This window comes from Phaenicophaeus curvirostris, chromosome 5, assembly GCF_032191515.1.
Source record: "Phaenicophaeus curvirostris isolate KB17595 chromosome 5, BPBGC_Pcur_1.0, whole genome shotgun sequence".
NCBI classification, from domain to species: Eukaryota; Metazoa; Chordata; class Aves; order Cuculiformes; family Cuculidae; genus Phaenicophaeus; species Phaenicophaeus curvirostris.
In genome coordinates, this window is record NC_091396.1 from 68,331,084 (window position 1) to 68,345,776 (window position 14,693).

Consider the following 14,693-nt stretch of genomic DNA (forward strand, 5'->3'; position numbering starts at 1 on the left):
GCTGGGCTGATTGGCGAGAGACGGTGTCCCCGGACACGCAGCAAGTTATGAATGAGTGAGAGTAGAAGGACCGAAGCCCAGTGTGTGTCCAGTGCTCCAGGATACATCAAGAGCGCATCTGATATTAAACCCAAATCAAATCATCTGCCACTTGGGAGATTACAAACACCTGTTCCCTGTATTGTCCTGACAAAGCCAACACGCTGGGATGTTTAGAGGCTTCTATGGAAATTAAAAAAACACATCTGTGACCCGTGAAAGGAATCATAGAATGGTTTGTGTTGGAAGGGACCTTAAAGATGACCTTAAATACCCTGCTGCATCTGTGAGGTGGGTGTCCGTACAGATCACAGCAATATAAGGATCCCCAAGCTGGCTGGAAGCAAAACTCCTTTTCTGGAGCTAATCATAGAATCACTAGGTTGGAAAAGACCTTTGAGATCATCAAGCCCAACCGTACCTGTCCACTACTAAATCATATCCCTAACTGGTTAGGGTGGAGAGACTTGTCAACACCTCCATGGTCAACTCTCTTCCCTCCAGCTGGAGCATGCTATAAATTGGCTATATATATAATTTAATGTCTATAAAGTGAAAAGGGGAAGATTTAGAGTAAGGAGGAAATTCTTCACAGTGAGGGTGGGGAGGCCCTGGCCCAGGTTGTCCAAGGGAAGTGGTGGCTGCCCCATGCCTGGAGGGGTTCAAGGCCAGGTTGGATGGGGCTTGGAGCCCCTGATCCAGCGGGAGGTGTCCCTGCCCATGGCAGGGGGCTGGAATTAGGTGGGCTTTGAGGACCCTTCCAACTTAAACCACTCTATGATTCTATGATCCGATCCTGGGAGCAGACACTCCAGCCGGCTCTACACAAATACAAGCCAGAGCAAGCGGAGGTGCCAGATAATTCTCTCATATATGGCAATTCCTGGGGCACCTTGGGATTTTGCAGATGCAGCTGGAGCAGATCTGCAGGGCATCACCCCTATGCTCATTATTGGGCTGGGCCAGAGCTGACGTCGTGGTCTGGCTGATCTCCACTGCCAGGGTGGCTCCATACGGCACGCGTGTGCCATCTCGGCACCATCTACATTTCTGTTTACTGCTCCAGAGAGCAAACAAGAGGCCTGCAGTAATATCAGCCAAGCAGGTGGTCTAAGCAAATTAGTGGATCTTGATGGCTCATGAGTTCAAAGGCAGCAGTTGCTCATCTCCGTGGAAGCTATCCGATAACATATTTAGCTGAAGAAAGGATGAGTATATCCACCAGCACACAGAGGCCCAGATTTCATAGCTCATTAAACCCAAGTATTAGTGAAAATATCATGGTAGGCAGGCTGAGATAATTAAACCCAACATCTCTTCCATTTGTTCCTAAACAAAAATGTGGGAATTGGCCCCTGGGACACTAGCGTTTTCCTTACCTTGGGTGGTGAAGTGAAGCTGTGCAATACATACAAATAAGCCTCACCAAAGCTGAAAGAAAAGATAAACAGATGAAAAGTAAAAGTAAAGAGCAAGCAATAAAACCCACATGTTTGTATGTATCCAAACTGGATGGGGCAGCTGATAAACATTTGTATTTACACTCACTCTCCTGTGCCCAGTCTGAGGTTTGAGGACAATCTCAGGTCTGAATTCAGCCTAGAGCCATGGAATGGTTTGAATCGGAAGGGACCTCAAAGCCCATCCAGTCCCACCCCTGCCATGGGCAGGGACACCTCCCACTGGATCAGGGACTCCAAGCCCCATCCAGCCTGGCCTTGAACCCCTCCAGGGATGGGGCAGCCACCCCTGCTCTGGGCAACCTGGGCCAGGGCCTCCCCACCCTCACAGCAAAACATTTCTTCCTAATCTCTCACCTCAATCTCCCCTCTTGCAGCTTAAAACTGTTCCCCCTCATCCTGTCCCTGCCCTCCCTGATCACGAGCCCCTACCCGGCATTCCTGGAGACCCTTTAAGAATTGAAAGAGACATGGAAGGAACAACTATGAAAGAAGAAACAACCTTCCAAGGTGTGTTCTACTTGAGGCTGGGGGAAGAGGACAAGAATCAATGCAGGAAGCAAGAAATGCTGCTCACCTTATAGTTGTTCAATCATTGTCAAGGGGTTGCTTTGAGAAGACCTTACTTTGTCACCGAGAACACTGTTGAGTTGTGCTTTGTGGGCACTGGTGGCTGCCTCTTCGGTCACGGTTGCTCTGCCTGGTGCCGTTGAGGGCTCACAGGGACCTCAGGGACAGAGGCAACAAAATAAACCTCCTTAACTAATGGTCCTCATAAGAGCAGCCCTCGTAAATGTCCCAGGATGCTCTCCCACCCAGTGACACACATAGAGTCGTGATGAAAAGGAGCTGGGGAAGAAGGGGATTGAAGGATGTGTTTAACGAGGCAGGCTATACGTCACATTGGGCTCTTCCAGTTTCAAACAGCTCCCTGAATATAAATGTGTCTTTTGCACTGCAAGAGTCCTGCACTTGTGTCACAACAATCCTGTGCAGCTCCAGGCTTGGGGAAGAGAGGCTGGAAAGCTGCCTGGCAGAGAAGGACCTGGGGATGTTTGTTGAGAGCACCTGAACGTGAGCCAGCAGTGGCCCAGGTGGCCGAGAAAGCCAGTGGCATCTTGGCCTGCATCAGAAACAGCGTGGCCAGCGGGTCCAGGGAAGGGATTGAGCCCCTGGACTTGGTATTGCTGAGGTCACACCGCGAATCCTGTGTTTGGTTTCGGCCCCTCGTTCCAAGAAGGACATTGAGGGGCTGGAGGACGTCCAGAAAAGGGAACAGAGCTGGTGAGGGGGCTGGAGAACAAGGGTTAGGAGGAACGGCTGAGAGACCTGCGGTTGTTCAGCCTGGAGAAAAGGAGGCTGAGGGGAGACCTCATCACTGCCTACAACTGCCTAAAAGGAGGTTGTGGTGAGGTGAGCATTGGTCTCTTCTCCCAAATGACAGGTGATAGGATGAGAGGAAATGGCCTTGAGTTGCACCGGGGCAGCTTCAGATTGGACATCAGGAAAACTTTCATCAGGGAAAGGATTCTCGGGCCCTGGCAGAGGCTGCACAGGGAGGTGAGGGAGTCCCCATCCCTGGAGGGGTTTAAGAAACAGGCAGATGAGGTGCTCAGGGATCTGGTTTATTAGTGGACAGGTACAGCTGGACGTGATGACCTCAGAGATCTTTTCCAACCAAACAATTCTGTAATTCTATGAAATATCTTTCTCAAGACAGGATAAAAGCAAATGTTTTGTTAAAGATGAAGCATTAAATGCTGTTGGACTTGGTGGCTTTTTCATTAAGAAGTTGGTGCTGGAAGGGAAAGCTGGAGCTGGCAGGCTTATTTACGCATTTTCATGTCTCTGGGAAGATACTTAAAAGGTGAAAAACTGGAAGTGCTAGAGCCATTCTTAAATGTGAATCCAGCAGCTTTTGGCAAACATCTTTCTTTGGTCCTATATCAAAACGCAAAGGCAACTTCTTGTGTGATTCAAACTGGCCTTGAAGCAAATTGTCCCAGCAGAGGAGGGCTTGCATGATGCACCAGGGTCTGGTGCTGACCACCTAGGGAGAAGCCAGCTTTCAAAAGAAAGACAGCAGCTGGGTTGTCAATCTTGACTCTGTGGTGGCAGCGTCTCATGAAAAACACTGCCTTTCAAGCTGTCAACTGTCATAAATCACTGCCCTGTTCTTGCTTTGATCAACGAAATGTGCCGCCAGAGGGAGAGGTCTCCTAACCTTGGCAAACGGAGCACCACAGGGGCAAACACGGTGCCCGGCTGCCTCGGGGCTCTCCGCTTGCCTCAATTATCCTTGGCACTGCTGCCAGCAATCTCTCACCCCAGGCTCCCTGCAAGCTGATGCATTTTGCTTGTGTGGTCTAGGCTCTTTCCTCACAGGGGAAACCCTTGAAAGCGAAGACCTTCAGGAACTGGAGATCAAAACCAAGCAGCTTAGAGCATGATGTCTGAGTTGCATTTGACCAGCTAAGAAACAGAACATCTGCTGTGGTGGCTGAGAAGTTAAACATGACGCAGCAAAGTGTCCTCCCAGCCCGGAAAGCTGACTGTGTCCTGGGCTGCATCCAAAGAGGTGTGACCATCAAGGTGAGGGAGGGGATTCTCCCACTCTGCTCTGCTCTGGTGAGACCTCACCTGGAGTCCTGGGTTCAGTTCTGGAGTCCTCAGCACAGGAAGGACATGGAGCTGTTGGAGCACGTCCAAAGGAGACCACAAGTGTGATTGAAGGGCTGGAGCACCTCTGCTATGAGGCCAGGCTGAGAGAGTTGGAGTTGTTCAGCCTGCAGAAAAGAAGGCTCTGGGGAGACCTTAGAGCAGCTTCCAGGACTGAAAGGGGCTCCAGGAACACTGGGGAGGGGCTCTGGATCAGGGAGTGCAGGGATAGCATGAAGGGGAACAGTTTTAGGGTGAAAAATGGGAGATTTAGATGAGATTTCAGGAAGACACGTTTTGCTGGGAGGGTGGGGAAGCTCTGGCCCAGGTTGCCCAGAGCAGGGGTGGCTGCCCCATTCCTGGAGGCGTTCAAGGCCAGGTTGGATGGGGCTTGGAGCAACTTGATCCAGTGGGAGGTGTCCCTGCCCGTGGCAGGGGGGTTGGAACTGGATGGGCTGTGAGGTCCCTTCCAACTCAAACTATTCCATGATTCTATGATCTATATCTCATAGCCAATTCTGGTGGTGGGAGATTGATGCACAATGAGCCCTGGAAGATCTCTAGGGGTTCCCTGCCTCCAAACTCAACAGCATCTGCAGAGTTAAAAGAAAAAGAAGAAGAGGAACAACTATGAAAATAATTCACAATTCAGCAGCCCTCCCTCTAGCCTGTTTGTTAAAGTATTGCTCACAAGGAGCTGATAGACCCTGAAATAAATAGCACTAAGACAGAGATAAGCAATGCATTAGACTTCTCACCAGTCCCTTGACTACAGCTACCACAGGAAAATCTGCCAAGAAATTTTAGATAGGGGGCAATGAGAGAGTGAAAAAACATCAGGAACCACCAAAACCCCTCATCTGATGAAGACAAAGAGCTGGTGGAGGCATCTAAAACCTAAAAAGCTTTCTAGGTACAAATATTCTGTTGATACAAGGACACAACAGGTTGAGGATCTGAAACACAAGTAGGAAGTGATTATCCAGGTAATTAATTGCTGCTCCTGCAGAAGTAATTCTGGGATTCACTTGACCCTCAGAAGCACCAGGACGCTGCACAGATAGTGCAAGTGTTTTCTGAAGGATGGAAATCGGCAATGTGATTGAGAGCAGCCCTGCGGAGAGGGACTTGGCAGTACTGATGGATGAAAAGCTGGACACAAACCAAAAGTGTGTGCAAGCAGCCAAGCGAGCCAACCGTGTCCTGCGCTGGATCCAAAGCAGCGGGACCAGCAAGGAAGGGAGGGGATTCTGCCCCTCTGCTCCACTCTGGTGAGACCCACTTGAAGCTCTGTGTCCACTTCTGGAGTCCTCAGCACAGGAAGGACATGGAGCTGTTGGACTGAGTCCAAGGAGAGCCAAGGAGATGATCCAAGGGCTGCAGAACCTCCCATACGAGGCCAGGCTGAGAGAGTTGGGGTTGTTCAGACTGGAGCAGAGAAGCCTCCAAGGAGACCTTAGAGCAGCTTCCAGTATGGAAAGGGGCACCAGGGCATCACGCCCATCCAGCATGGATTCATGAAAGGTTGGTCCTGCTTGATCACTCTGATCTCTTTCTATGACCAGCTGACCCACTGAGTGCCTGAGGGAGAAGCTGTGGATGTTATCTACCTGGACTTCACTAAAGCCTTTGACACAGCTTGCCACAGCCTTCTCCTAGAGAAGCTGGCAGCTCTTCAAATAGAATCATAGAATCACCAGGTTGGAAGAGACCCACCGGATCATCGAGTCCAACCATTCCCATCAATCACTAACCCATGTCCCTCAGCACCTCGTCCACCCGTCCCTTAAACCCCTCCAGGGAAGGGGACTCAACTCCCTCCCTGGGCAGCCTCTGCCAGTCCCCAGTGATCCTTTCCGTGAAAATAATTTTCCGAATTTGCAATTAGTAAATTGGGTTTATGTTTGGAAAAGGACTTAATTTATGTCTTAAAATTCTTATGATTTTGTGTATCCTTTGCAGTGTCCTAAGCATGGCAGTTTTTATCTTTTCTCTGTTTTTTTTTCATTAGATCTTTGCTCTGTTTGCTCATCTCGTTTATCATTGGTCATTATATACAAAAAAAACCTGCAAATTTTTCATAAAGCTCCAAAGTACAATTTTTGACATGGTAAATGATTTGATTTCCATATACATGCAAATCTTTAAAATAGAAAGTACCATTTGGTTTCCAGGATTGCTGAAGGAATTAACCTGGAATACACCTGCGGAGTTAACAAAAATTTTTTACTTAGCCTTTTTTTCCATCACCTAAATTCAACAGACTAATTTGAGAGTGAGAGTCTCACACAGCCCTTCCAGTGGTTATTTCATCATTGCTGTACTTACATCTCAGCAAAAAGGCCACAATAAACTCCATGGGTATTTCTGAGAATTCTGTGGGTACGTAGCCAATGGGTTTCTATTTATGTTTATTGCACCAGTTGCCTACTGTCAGAAAATAGTTGTCATTGCCAACAAATAAATGAGTGTTACATGCTCACTACTTATTTTGGTGGTCTTGAAAAATAAAAAAAACCCCTTATTAGTTATGTTAGGACACAGATTTTACCTTCTCTTTCTCGGCCTGGTGTCTTAACTTCTTGAGTTTTGCTGGGAATTGAACTCTTATTTCCATAGAACTATCAATACTGGCACCCAGATTTATTTCCTGAGTCAGTAAGAGCCATTAGAGTCTATCATTGCACTGATGTAGTTCATTTCTTTTTTCCTGTGTTTATAATTTGGTATTTATCAACACAGAATTTCCCTGGAGTTGACCCTACAGTCATCCGGTATTGATTTCCATTGGCTTCCCTTGACGCAAATCTTTAGGTTTGGCTCTCCCTGGTAATCTCATCCTACCAGCAAGCTCTGGCTCCTCAGAAATACTCTTCTTGTCTGGTCAGCTCCAAATATTCTGAACAGTTTGGGCAAACCATCTGGAGATCCTGCTTGATAACATCTCTGTGGTGAAAAATTATTATTTCTATATTTTCTTTCCTCTCTTAAAAAAACCCCCTGTAATTCCTGACAGGGATTCCTTCTTCCCCCACGGTAATGTCATTCCTTAAAGAACTTTTTGGTGGAGCAGGAGGAAGAGGAAGGGGAGGAGGAAGTGTGGGGCAGGAGGAGGTAGGAAGTGAAGATGACCCCTATGATAGGAGGGAACTGGCACGGCTTTTGAAAAGCGCATTGAGCGTCCAGTGCAGAACCCAGGCAGCATGTGAAAGGTGGCAGAAGAGCCAGTGGTGACTTCCTCCATGTTTTCACATGGCTCTTCTCCAACACTTTCTCCCTTGTGTTGCAGCCAGCCAGCAGAGTGACCGGAGCCTTTGAAGGTTCATGTCCTCATGAGGATGATGCTGTCTAGCACATGCATTCTCTCCTCGGGCACCAGTGGCACTTCTGGGTGATTGCTGCAGTCCTGGTCCTGCTCGTTTTTTACGGCTATTGGTTAATTTGCCTGCTGCATCTGCGGCCCTTGTGGGTGATTGCTGGTGTCCTGGTCCTGGCCTTTCGCCTCTGCTGGTGGTTCTGCAGCATGTGGCAATGGATGTGGCATGTGGCATGTGCAGGTGATGATGAAGACACAGCCCCGGAGTGACAATGGTGTTCCAAGCTGCCTGAAGACCGGGGAAGGCACACGCAGCAGCACACACAAGGTCGAGCCCACCGAGCAATGAAGAAGTCGAGCACCCCGAGCCCACCCAGTAACAAAGAAGCAGGAGGCTCCCCCATTTATCGCCCCAGTCCATGATTTCCCCGAATAGTCCACCCATTTTCAGGAAGGCATTGTCATGCCCAGGTGCAACTGGATAAGCACGCTTCGGGTGGATATCGTGCTCCAGGAAGGCATTGTCATGCTCTGGTGTTCAACTGGATAAGCACGCTTCGGGTGGATGTCATGGTTTTTCCATTGGGGACAGTTTGGCAGTGCTTACGAGATCAGGTCTTCATTGCAATCAAGATCCCTTACGAGATCGTGGGGGGGTTGGCAGCGATGTTGAGCCAAAGCAGTTCAATGGTAACCGTCCCTTACACCACCCCGTGGCTTAACATCGCTGGCTTCATGGCGGTGTGAAAGACAGAAGGACAGAGAGAGAAAAAGGCCAGAATAATGCGCAATACAACAACAAACAAAATGTCCGGCAAATTTTGCAATTACAAGCATCTTCTTAACAATATCCTTAACAAATATTACAACCTTAACAAATATAAACATCTTACAAACCCACAAGTCTTATCTTAAAACTACTTAACCCTACAAAACCATAACATCTTACCCTAAAACTAACCAACTCTACAAAACTTCAGCATCTTCTAAAACTGTTCTAAACCTCCGACTCGTTGCCCGTCGATGCCTCCGGGCCTGCCTGTGACGCCTCCGATGGGTCGGCACGACAACACGATAGTTTACATTGCAGACATTCGTGAGGAAAAAATACACTTATACAAAGGTAAACCACAAGAATCCATGCTATAATGCTAAGGGTATAAAAGACTGGGATTAATACCAACATTTTACAAAATACCAAGAAGCGTCTGAGGCCCTGGCAGTCCACACAGTCACTGTTTGGCCCGATTTGGAGGTCGCATGCATAGTGGGAAAATCCCTTTCCATGCCTCCTTATAAAGCGATTTTAAGGCGTAATGCCCATGTGCTGGTTGGGTCTAGAAACTTCTGGGTGGTTCTATCCTAAACTTAGGAAAAAAAACAACAACAAGTAAAACCGTAAGTGCTTTGGAAAAGTCATTAAGATCACTGTCAGAAGTAGTCCTACAAAATAGACAAGGGCTAGATTTAATGTTCCTGCAACAAGGACGATTGTGTGCTACCCTTAGAGAAGAACGCTGTGTATACGCTGATCATCCTGGAATAGTAAGGGATCCTATGACAAAATTACGAGAGGGACTGGAAAAAAGAAAAAGAGAGCGTGAGACACAGCAAAGTTGGTACGAGTCCTGGTTTAACCATTCTCCATGGTTAACGACTGTGTTATCAACAATTGCTGGACCACTAATGTTACTAGTTTTAGGTTTAACCTTGGGTCCTTGTATATTCAATAGAATAATCGCTATTGGAAAAGGCAGACTAGAGGCTGCACATCTAATGTTAATACGGGCTAAGTATGAACCTTTGAATAAGGAACCAGAAAAAGAAGAAACTCTAATTCTTAGCGAACTGGCACTGCAGCAGTTCAATGAACAAAATGAGGAAAAGAAAAAGGGGGGATTGTGATAAACTTCAAGAGAAAGTTTGTTCATTGACTCCTGCGAAGGTGTGATGAACCTTGGAAATAGTTTGTTCGTTGACCCTTGTAAATAGTGTTTTGTATTTGCTGTAAGTAATGGACCCCGCTTTGTGCAGCATTTTAGTCAAAGGGAAACATGATGTTTTGTTAACGTATCGCGACTTTGGAGGGGAGGAGGACCACAAGGAGACGAAGAACATCCTGTGACTTTGAGAGAACCAATGTCTGCTGAGGAGGTGAAGGAGAAGGCCTAGCAACAAGGAGGGCCATGCGAGCCTAGAAAAGTCGAGGTCTGCTGGGGTGGGGGCGCACTGTGGAGAAGCGGAGGACTTCCCCAGTCGCCCAGCACTGGATTTGCTTGTCTGTCCGCTTGCTAATAAATTCTGATTCGACCTAATTGGACTGATTATTGTCCTTCACTGGGATAAATTTGTAACAACGATGCTGTCTACCAGCTGCTCGTGGCCACACCTTCTGCCTGGAGCTGGGAACCACAGGGGAGAAACATCCCCATGAATCGCTCCAGGGTTATGGAAAGAGCAGCTGGAAAGCTGCCTGGTGGTGCAGGTCGACAGGGGCTGAACAGGAGGCAGCAGGGGTTCCAGCGGCCAAATCACAGAATCAGAGAATCACCAGGTTGGAAAAGACCCACGGGATCATCGAGTCCAACCATTCCCATCAATCACTAACCCATGTCCCTTAGCACCTCATCCACCCGTCCCTTAAACCCCTCCAGGGTTGGTGACCCAACCCCCTCCCCGGGCAGCCTCTGCCAGTGCCCAATGACCCTTTCCGTGAAAAATTTATTCCTAATGCTCAGCCTAAACCTCCCCTGGTGGAGCTTGAGGCCATTCCCTCTCATCCTGTCCCCTGTCACTCAGGAGTAGAGCCCAGCTCCCTCCTCTCCACAACCTCCTTTCAGGCAGTTGTAGAGAGCAATGAGGTCTCCCCTCAGCCTCCTCTTCTCCACGTTAAACATCCCCAGCTCTCTCAGCCGCTCCTCATCAGGCCTGTTCTCCAGCCCCTCATCAGCTTCATTGCTTTTCTCTGGACTCGCTCAACATCCATCGTGTGGTGAGGTGCCCAGAATTGATGAGCATGAAGCAGCAGGGCTTCCAGTGGCCAAAAAGTCCAAGAGCATCCTGGCGTGGGTCAGAAATGGCGTGGCCAGCAGGAGCAGGGAAGGGATGTGTGCCCTGCTGGCTGCCCGGGACACCTGAAAGTTGCTGACTTGGGGGGTGAAGGCTGGGGCGGGCTGGGGAGTGAGCCCGTGGTGTGCTCCGGTGCCCGTGGTGTGCTCCGGTGCCTGTGACATCACAAAGGACAAGGGACCACGGGGCAGGTTATAAAGGCACCGACAGGCAGCCCTGGCCATTGCGGCGTGGGAGAGTGGTGAGTGCACACGTGGCGGGAGGCTGGGCTGGACGAGGGCTGGGGCCGAACCGTGGGTCCCAGGGAGGGTCGGCTCTGTCCCAGCACCGAGGCCCCTGACGCTGGCAGGAGCACCTTGGGCAGGGAGCGGTTCAAAGGCATCGCTGCCTCCCAGCTGCCTCGTCCCCACTCCTGCCTGCCCCAAAGGTCCCTCTCCCCTGCCACCAGCTCCCTCCAGGACAGCCCCTCTGAACCCCTCTTCTCCCTCCTCCTGCAGGCCATGGCTGCCACAGCATTCCTCGTCCATGTGTTCCTACCCCTCATCCCAAGCCTGCCGATGGCTGGTGATGAGCTGGATGAGACTACGCGTGAGTGGACGGCTCAGCATGCCCTGTTCCTGGAGCAGGAGATGACTCGGCTGTGGCTGGAGATAGAGAAGGCACAGGAGAAGTACGTGGAAGAGCAGAGCGACTTTGCCTTGGGAACCGTGCTCTCTGACATCTTGCAGCAGTGGCACTTCTGGGTGATTGCTGCAGTCCTGGTCCTGCTCGTTTATTACGGCTATTGGTTAATTCGCCTGCTGCAGCCCTTGTGGGTGATTGCTGGTGTCCTGGTCCTGCCCTTTCGCCTCTGCTGGTGGTTCTGCAGCATTTGGCAATGGAAGGGGAAGGATGACAAAAACCAAAACGAGCTGGAAAGAAGTTGCAAAGAGGTTCCGAAGACGAGCGAGTTGGCGATGGAGCTGGTATCCTCTTTAATCCGTAACATCAGACAGCGCTTCTCAAATACTTGCCTCCCTCTGCTGGAACCACCCATCGGGGTGGGCCGCGCTTTCAAAGGTTGGGGTCCTCGTGGGGGCGATTCAGTGTACCGGTTCCTCGTGCCGCTGAAGGCCTCCCCCAGCTACAAATTCTACATGGAGCAAGCAGCAGGGAAGTCAGCAAGGAATTTCCGCATCCGTGTGTGGCTGCAGTGCACCTGCACAACGAAGCAGCAGGTGCAGAGGATGCGGTGCTTCCTCCATCACCCAGAGGAAGAGCCCAGAGGGAATCAGGCCCCCGGCCTCCTACACCGCCTCTGCACTGACTCGTACCTAGATGTGCAGAAAATTGCCCGCTGGTTTCATGCAAACATGAAAGCAGCCTGGGAGGCTTTGCCTCAATCGTCCCAATGCACTGCATGGATTCTACCCTCCGGACGCTCCTGCAAATACCAGCTGGAAAGGGACGGACAGATAACCCTAGCCATTGAGATTATCTTTGGGGTGCAGCAAGGCTACTCGGACATCTTCCTGAGCAGCCAGGCTTCAGGGACCCCCAGAGCCCCAAGGACAATGTGGTTGGTGACCTACGCCGTGGCAGAGGTGAAGTTCTTCAGGTGGATGGCCAGGCAGGTTCCGACACCCTGTGACTACCTCAAATGCCTTCAGACCTGTGCGCGCATCTGGGTAGGCAGCAGCTTGCCCGCCTATGCCTACAAGACAGCCGTGATGCACCTCCTGACCGCTGCACACCGCTCACGCTGGGACATGGAGGATTTTGTGCCATGGATGCGGTATGTCATGCGATACCTGCGCCGCTGCGTGGATGAGGGATGCCTCAACCACTTCTTCATTGGCAATGAGAACGTGCCCTGGTACATAATCTTGCCTCCGGGGCTCCGAACGGCTGAACCGCTCAACCTCTTCCAGTCCCTCAGACGCCACCCGCGTGCCCATGCCAGGGCAAGGCGTGAGCTCTGGCAGGTCCGATATCGCTTGGCAAGAGTGCTGATCTTTAACCGCTGATAGAGGACTTCACAGACAGAGCTTTGTCTGGGTCTCACAGCTGGCGGCACAAGATGGCATCAACCATTTGGCTTTCCCAAGGGAAGGCTCCTAGAAACAACTCTGCTGAATTGAAACAAAGACAGTCCCCCAGCAGGAGCAAAGGGCAGACCTGAGCTCACCAAGAGGAGACAATGAAGAAGGAGATAAAAGAAAGAGCATCAGAGGGTTCTGAAGACACAAAGGAACTGTGCTGTACATTTGAGGGTGGCTGATATGAGTTCTATGTATGCAAAAGCACCCCGATGCAGCTGAAGAGCCCCTTGCAAGGAGGCTCGTGTCGGAGACTCCCGTTTCCCCTGCACGGTGACCGTCCCCGTCCCTTGCAGAGAGTCCATTCCCTTTGGGGTATTTGCCCTGTACAAAGTTGCCAATAAATGGTGTGTTTGAACAAAGGCTGCGTCTGAGCGTGTCTGCGCATCGCTTTCCCGGGGAACGTGGGCACAGGGTGCGGGGGGATTGCTGGGGCCTGGTCCTGCTCTTCGGGCAATACTTTCTTCCCTGCGCTGCAAAAAGCCATCAGCGTGGGCAGCACCTTCCAAGGCTGCAGTCCCTGTGAAGATGATGCTGTCTACCAGCTGCTCGCGGCCCTGAAGACAGCTCGTGGCCACACCTTCCGCCTGGACCTGGGAACCACAGGGGAGAAACATCCCCATGAATCGCTCCAGGGTTATGGAAAGAGCAGCTGGAAAGCTGCCTGGTAGTGCAGGTCGACAGGGGCTGAACAGGAGGCAGCAGGGGTTCCAGCGGCCAAATCACAGAATCAGAGAATCACCAGGTTGGAAAAGACCCACTGGATCATCAAGTCCAACCATTCCTATCAATCACTAACCCATGTCCCTCAGCGCCTCATCCACCCGTGCCTTAATCCCATCCAGGGAAGATGAATCAACCCCCTCCTTGCGTAGCCCATTCCAGTGCCCAATGACCCTTTTTGTCAAAATTTTTTTCCTAATGTCCAGCCTGACCCTCCCCTGGTGGAGCTTGAGGCCATTCCCTCTCGTCCTGTCCCCTGTCCCTTGGGAGAAGAGCCCAGCTCCCTCCTCTCCACAACCTCCTTTCAGGGAGTTGCAGAGAGCAATGAGGCCTCCCCTCAGCCTCCTCTTCTCCAGGATAAACACTCCCAGGCAGCTTTCTAGACAGACTTCTCCTAGTCTCTAGCTGCACAGGGTTGTTTTGCCCCAGCCAGGTCCTCACCCCAAATCTCTGCTTATTTTTGCTTAGAGAATCAAAATTGGAAGCAGTCCTGGTAGCGCAGTCAACTCCCAGAGAAGCCGGTGCCTTCTCACCGACATCGGCTGGCACATGGAGCTCCAGCCATTCCCACAAATGGTGACATGTCGTGGCGAGACCTTCAGTTCAATGCTGCTTGGAAAAATCCCTTGTTCCCAATGGCAGTGCCTGCAGTGGGAATAACCCCTGCTCTGTGCTTGTCTGCCCTCCCACCCCTCTGCTGCTGGGGAGCTCCAGCTCCTTACGAGGAGCAGCTGAGGGACCTGGAGCTGCTTAACCTGGAGGAGGCTGAGGGGAGACCCCATCACTGCCTACAACTGCCTGAAAGGAGGTTGTGGTGAGGTGGGTGCTGGTTTCTCCTCCCAAGTGACAGGGAATAGGACGGGAGGGAATGGCCTCAAGCTGCACCAGGGCAGGTTCAGATTGGACATCAGGAAAAATTTCTTCACTGAAAGGGTTCCCAGTTAGTGGAGTCCCCGTCCCTGCAGGGGTTTAAAAGACAGGCAGGTGAGGTGCTCACTGATCTGACTGAGCAGTGGGCAAGGACGGTTGGACTCAATGATCTCAAAATTCTTTTCCAACCAAATGACTCTATGATTCTATTGTAGGGGGGCAGATTCTTTGCTGCTGACGTGGGCAGCCGGTGTCAAACAGCAGCTTTGGCCAGGTGGGTAGCATCTGCAAGCAACAGGCGCTGGGGCTTTGTCCCATACGGTGTTTCAGCGGGTGCAAAGCGGGGCTGGGGCCTGCACAGAGGGAGGGGGGGTCCTTCTGTGGGATCCTGGGGGAGAAAAATGGCTGGACTCGATGATCTGGTGGGCCTTTTCCAACCTGGTGATTCTATGATTCTATGAAAAAGAATTGTGTGGAAAG